Raw genomic sequence first — 6,874 nt, forward strand, 5'->3', positions numbered from 1 at the left:
GGTAAAATTAGCCTAGGATATTTATACCCCTGGTAAAATTTTAAGTGGGGTAAAACGATTCCAAAGAGGGTAAAAAAATACTAGGATATTATTACCCCCCCCCGGTAAAAATAATCGACAGGTAATAAAAAGTGCCTGTTCCAAGTCACCCGGAGTTTTGGGTGACTTGGAACATGCGTTATATTCAAATGCAAATTGCATTTAATCATTTGTGGAAGGTGACTTTGAACACTATAATTATTTAAACAAGAAAAAAGTGTTAAAAACCATATTTTTATCAATTTAAAAACTATTTAACATTTTTTTTTAAACTAGGTACCTATTTATTGCCAAAAAAATACTTTTTTTTATAAGTTGCAGTCTTTGCTCCTAAAATAAATTTCACCAATATATTTATATAACTAAACTTTGTATACAAAATAAAAATAATAAATTCCGGTACCAAGTAATACAGGGATACAGTAATACAGGGACCTAGGTACCTCTGTTCCAAGTAACCCACTTATTTTTTTACGGAAAATAAAAACAACCCTCAAAAATTTAAATAATATTATTTCCTAATTCTACTTAACGATTAACACTGACAACACATTAGAAATTCACTAAAAAATAACAATAATTTGATTTTTGAAGCTGAAGTAACACTTTCGAAGCTCTTAATTTAAGAGTTGAAAATTTGGATTTTTTCTATTATATTATGGTTGTATCACATGGCTTATTTATAAGAAATATAAATAAAAATGTTAACAGAATTTCCATCTGCCAAATCATTGCTTCAAAGCAATAAAATTATTCAACTAAATTTTGATTCTATTGTATCCTCTTTATCACAACTTCCAGCAGCCTTTTCTGAAACTTTAAAAATAATTTCTATACTAAAGATTCTTCCAATTACTACTGCTTCAAATGAATGATTCTTTTCATCCCTTAAAAATTTTAAAATTTTCTTACGTACTACAATAGGAGATAACAGACTGAGTGATCTTATGGTTTTAAATGTAGAGAAAGAAGAAGCTAAGTGCGTAGATTTATATAAAGCTGTAGATGCATTTTCAAATATGAAGCAACGGAGATACCCGCTTAAATAATAACCTAGGCTACTATGCTTTTATAATTATTATTACCTATGTTATTATTTTATATTTATTATATTTATTAATGTAAACTATTAAAGTATAAAGGTTGTTATAATAATAAACTATTATATTTCAAGTTGTTTATTATTTCCATCGTATTGCACGCGTTGCTTTACTTTATGCTTATGTCATAAACTCAGCTTTGATTAATTAATTTGTATTTTCCCTTTTGTTGGATATCCTATTTGAATATTTTATATTTAGTTTATTAATTTATGTGTTAACTATGAAAATATGTTTTTATTAAGTATGTTTCTGATACTGTAATGAATCTGTAATGAAAAACTGAAAACACTAGAAACGTTTTTTTAACGAATTATACATATGGTGCATAATGGATTTGATAACTCAGCACAGTCATCAGCACTATCAAGCCAGAGATGCAACCCAAAGATTATTGAAATCACGATCTTTTTGGCCAAACATGACGGTTGATATAAAGAACTATATAAGACAATGCAAAATATGTCAACAAGTTAATCCAGCATCTTTAAAATTTGTACCTGAATTAAAATCTGTATCCGTCCCTAAAAAAGTAATTTAACTTAGAACTATATTTAAATGTACCTATATATGTAAGCTTATTTTATTATTTTAATATTTGTTTTTATAAAATCTAGATTTTCAAACAAATTGGTGTAGACTTGATTACTTTGCCAGTAGTGAATAATTTTCGATATGTAGCTGTTGCAGTTTGTTATTTTAGCAAGTGGTGTGAGGCTAGACCATTGATTGACAAAACCGTCAGTTGCAAAGTTTATCTACGACGAAATTATATGTAGACATGGATGTACTGAAATACAAATAAGTGACCAAGGCCGGGAGTTTGTATAAAACATTTTGTTTTACCTATATACAATTAAAAAAATTAATAAATGATAAAAGTTTTGATCCATAAAGAGGTAAACCAATAAGTTCCTTAGTAACTGTATTTATGTTATTTTATTATTTACTTGATAATATTTTAATTGTGTGTCACACGAATATGAACGCATTCGTAAGCGAGTCAAGGTTAAATAATATTGCAGCAGATGCGTGGGTATTAGACTAATATACTAACTACAAAGTGCAAATCGCTTTGAGCTTTCCCATACCGATATTCGTATTCCGTAGTTGGCGGGTATAGCAAGCTGTTCATAACTGATACCGCGTTTCTGTGTCAGTTAACATGTTTAAGGTATTCGCGATAATACTCTTTGGAAGGCGCGCAGTTTAGTAGTATTGAGGCAGGGAGGGTGTACGAGGCGACGACCGAGCCGTTGAACGATATCGACATCGGCTCGGATGATATCGTGCCGGGCACGTAGCGTTCCAACATGCGAGCAAGACAGTTGATCGCTACTTTTTTTTTGTTTTTTTTTTCATTCTTTGCACATTTCATTTACCAGTCATTTAAAAATTTGTTCTTTTATTTACTTCAGTTCTTATTTCATTTTTATCTCTATCTAGTTTATTTCCAGATACACACATAGAAATAGGATAGTTGTTTTAACTACATACCATTTTCTCAAACATTATAATTGAAGTAAACTGCATTTGTCAGTTAAATCAACTGCAATAGAGTGTTGATCTAAATATATTATTTCGACTATTTGAAGGTATTGAAATAACTCATTAAAATTGTTATTTTGAGAATCTAGGTTATTTTAATTTAACATGTTTGGAGGATTAAAATGACTACTAGTTAATGAGTTAGTCTGAATTATTTTTACTCTTAAAACAAATATCAATGAATGTTGTTGTGACTAGCCATCTAGTTGATTTGACTGCTATGGTTTGAAGTTATTTTTACAAATGACTAAATTACGTTTAACGTATTAAGGTATGTATGTATATAGGTATAATATTATATTATTTTAATACCAATATATATTTCAATCAATATCAAAATATAGCCATATAATTATGAGAATATCACATGTTTCATGTTAGTGAGTTGGTATCGATATCATATTATCATCAACCGATTGCCACCAACTATAATTAGCAATAGTAACAAAAACTCATAGTGTACCGAGTGCTTGATTATATTACATAAGATTATCAGTTTGTGTTTTTCTTTTGTTAATATTTTTGATATTCTCGGTATTTTTATTCTCGTTGTTCCGGTTGTTCGTCTTTTCATTTTTTCACTTAGTGTCTCAGTACAGTGATTATTGTGTAATTGTGCATTTTATATTTAATGCCAGACGCCAGTTCACCTACAACTATAATATCATGACTTCTTCCTCTTTTGGCCAGTTTTTTGAAGTAAGTATATTAATGTTTCTTATATTTAAAATAGTATTTTCATTAGGTACTTTAAAATTTAAATCATAATAGGACCTAGGTATCCACATAGATAGGCGTTATTTTTAAAATTGATTTCAATCTGTCTGTACATATTATATAGGATACTGAAACTAATGAGGAAATATATGATGGTACAAAACCTAAGTTTGTTGAAGTCAATGAAAACTTCACAAGCAGTCCAAATTTGTTTGACCTAGATAGTCCACTTCATTCCAGACCGTCCAGTCCGTTAACTTTAAAATCAGGCGCTATTGCAAAGGTTCCCGAATGTAATAGATTTCAACCATATTTAAAGCCATGTTCTTCATCTAATTCTTCAACAACACTGCATTCTAAATATGGAAATTTCAAAGCTATGGAATGGACTAATCATGTAAGCTAATAATAAGGTAATAGTAAGGAATTGTTTAAATCATTTTATGGTGTAATACCACAAGAAATAATGAATTTTTCTCATGTAGTATCTTGGTGTGAATATAAAGGTATATATTATAAGCCAGGAGTGATTTTAACCCTGGGTGTTAATCTAGATGACTGTTTTTTGGAGAAGTAAAAAGAATAATTATTGGTCAGTCTAAAATTCCATATTTTTTAGTTACAACGATACAGTCTGTAGGATTTGACCGCCACTTCCATGCTTATGAGGTATTACCTTATGATAATAATAACCAAATTATGGGATATTATATTAATCAATTACCCGATGCCACTCCGTCAGTAACTCGAGTTTTAGGCAATGGTAAATTGTATGTTACATTAAGATATAAATTGTAGTTTTTTAATTTTTTTAACTTTTAAGTTGTTCTCAAGGTCTGTTTATGTGAATCTAATTATTCTAATTACATGAAAGATACCTGTTATATTATTATATTAGGCTTGTTATTTGTTATTTAACTTACCTAATTTGTAACATTAAATTAAATTTAGTTTATTAAAATTTTATCTGCATTTATTTATTTAGGAATAATTTTCATCACACATTCGTTTCGTATCCAGTATATCTTAATTATTCGTGTTGCTAACGATACAATTTAAGGTAGGTACCTATTATATATTGTGAATCAAAATGTAATCAATTATCTGCCTATGTTCATTAGTTTAATCACCTACAACGATTTTTTATAATATCTTATAATGACAAGTAAATTGTAGATATGCATCTATTTAGATGATAGTGTTTCCATCATTGGATGTATGGTTAGGTAGTGGATCGGTAGGTTAGGCGGTAAGATAGAAACATCAAATAGTCCCCCATAGTAGTCGAATGCTGACAGACATCATATCTTTTGCATTATATTAATGTATAAAAGTAAATTGATTTTAATTTTTAACTCGTAAAATAGTTGAGATAACATTAGTGATGTAGTTATACCGATACTTTTTGTGAAGTAAATTAGAACTGAAACTCAAGTTGTATTAACTAACCAGATAGTTGAATTAACATACAGCGATGTAGTTGTAACGATATTTTTTATGAAGTTAATTTGAACTGAAACTTTTAGTTGTATTAACTAACATAGTAAGTTAAATCAAATGGTTACTATTAACTGCATAGCGTAGTCAAATCAACACTTCTTCATCCTTAAGCGAAATTTAACGCTCGAATGTGCACGGAATTGACTTATTTGGTGGTCAAAACAACTCCACAGTTTTATGTGTGTACATTTTTCTAGGACACTTCGGAGACCGGTGAGTTCAAATTTTTTATACGTATATTTAATGTGTACCCGACGTGTGTAAACAAACTATTTGGTTAGGCATTAGTTTTTGATTCGATTACATTATGTACAATATCTTCAACAAACTGTTTTACGTGCCAATGTTTACCAATTACTTAAATTCTATTATGTCTTTATACGCCGTTTATGGTAGTATATACTCTATCGTTCAAAAGTCTATGTACACATATTTTTATCGTAGCGTAAATCTCATCGAAAATTCTTGCAAACAAATGCATCTGTTTTGTTGCCTTTGCGGATATCGAACCTTCTCGAAAAACAACGGCGCGCAGCTATCTTACACCTGCCAGTTACAAAATACGGATGACGAAAACATTGTAAAGTGTAAATGGCTATAACATTTTACGTAAAACATTATAGCTACATAAACAATATGTTCACATTTAGCAATAATTTTTTATGCATGTATTGCCATTGTGTTTCAAATTTAAACCAATATTAACAACGTATTTCTTATAATAACATTCAATAACAATCGTGGTATCACATCCACTGATAACATCGTTATTTCGATAATACCATGAGAAAATATTTATTGTTTTCACATTCTATTTGCACATATTTTACGAATTACTTGATTATAATTTTTTTATTTAAATATATTTTATTGGGGCCGGAGTGGCGCAGTGGTCACACAGTTGACTTACGACTCACACAGTCATCGGTTCGATTCATAGCAAAGTGCAAAAAAAATGTGTGTGATTCTACGCAGTCACCATTTTCCCGTGCTGTCGTCCGATTGCGTCATCCGGTTTCCAACTAGGTCCCACTCCACTGGGAGTGAAGACCGCACATGTCTCCTCTTGGAGAAGGGGGGTAGTATCATGCATATAGTGATATATACATAGATAAATAGATCACATGATCTCCCTACTACCCACTTGTGATAAGCATTGTCAAAGACCTTGAGGTCGTTACAATGAACAAATATAGAAAAAAAAAAAAAAATATATTTTATTTAATGTAATATATTAAGACGACTATTTACAGGCTGTTCACATAATGGTCAAACGCTGTGTGATATGTGGAAACGTGGATTTTATTGTTGGAGTTTCAGTATACAAGTAATTACAATTTCACTACTTGGGCATAATCAGGGCCGTATTTAAGGGGTGGTTCGGAGGGGCAATAGCCCCCCTGGAATATGTCAAGGGGGCGCCAAAATTTTTACGGAGACTATAAAAAAGTTTTCGGAAAAATTATACATTACATTAATAATTAAAATATAATATGATACAAAATACTAAATATTAGGTAATCCACAATAATTGTAGAACATTGTTATTTGTTTCCCAATCTACAACAAGTACAACCGCGGAATATTACAACGGCCTCAGACTTCCGAGCGGCGAGCACGGTCACGGCGGGTATTATTTATTTTTAGCCGTATCGGTATCGCCCGTATTTCCCATATCACTGGTAAAACCATAGACATTAGACACAGTATTTTCGGTTTGCTAAGAACAACAATTTAAACATTTTAAAGTATTATACCCATATCCATCGGCCATCATACGATAAGAATAATATTGTTTTATTGTTTTGCGTTCATTCGTTGATCGTTCCTATACTTGTCTATGATCATATATTCATATCGACTATCGTCAAAATTGTACTGTGTTTTGTCCGTCTTCTGTAGTGCTGTTTTGTGAAGTCCGCTATAAAACTGATTTACTATGTTTAAGTTTCATTAATAAGATTCATATT

The sequence above is a fragment of the Acyrthosiphon pisum genome, chromosome X (assembly GCF_005508785.2).
Source record: "Acyrthosiphon pisum isolate AL4f chromosome X, pea_aphid_22Mar2018_4r6ur, whole genome shotgun sequence".
Taxonomy (NCBI): Eukaryota; Metazoa; Arthropoda; class Insecta; order Hemiptera; family Aphididae; genus Acyrthosiphon; species Acyrthosiphon pisum.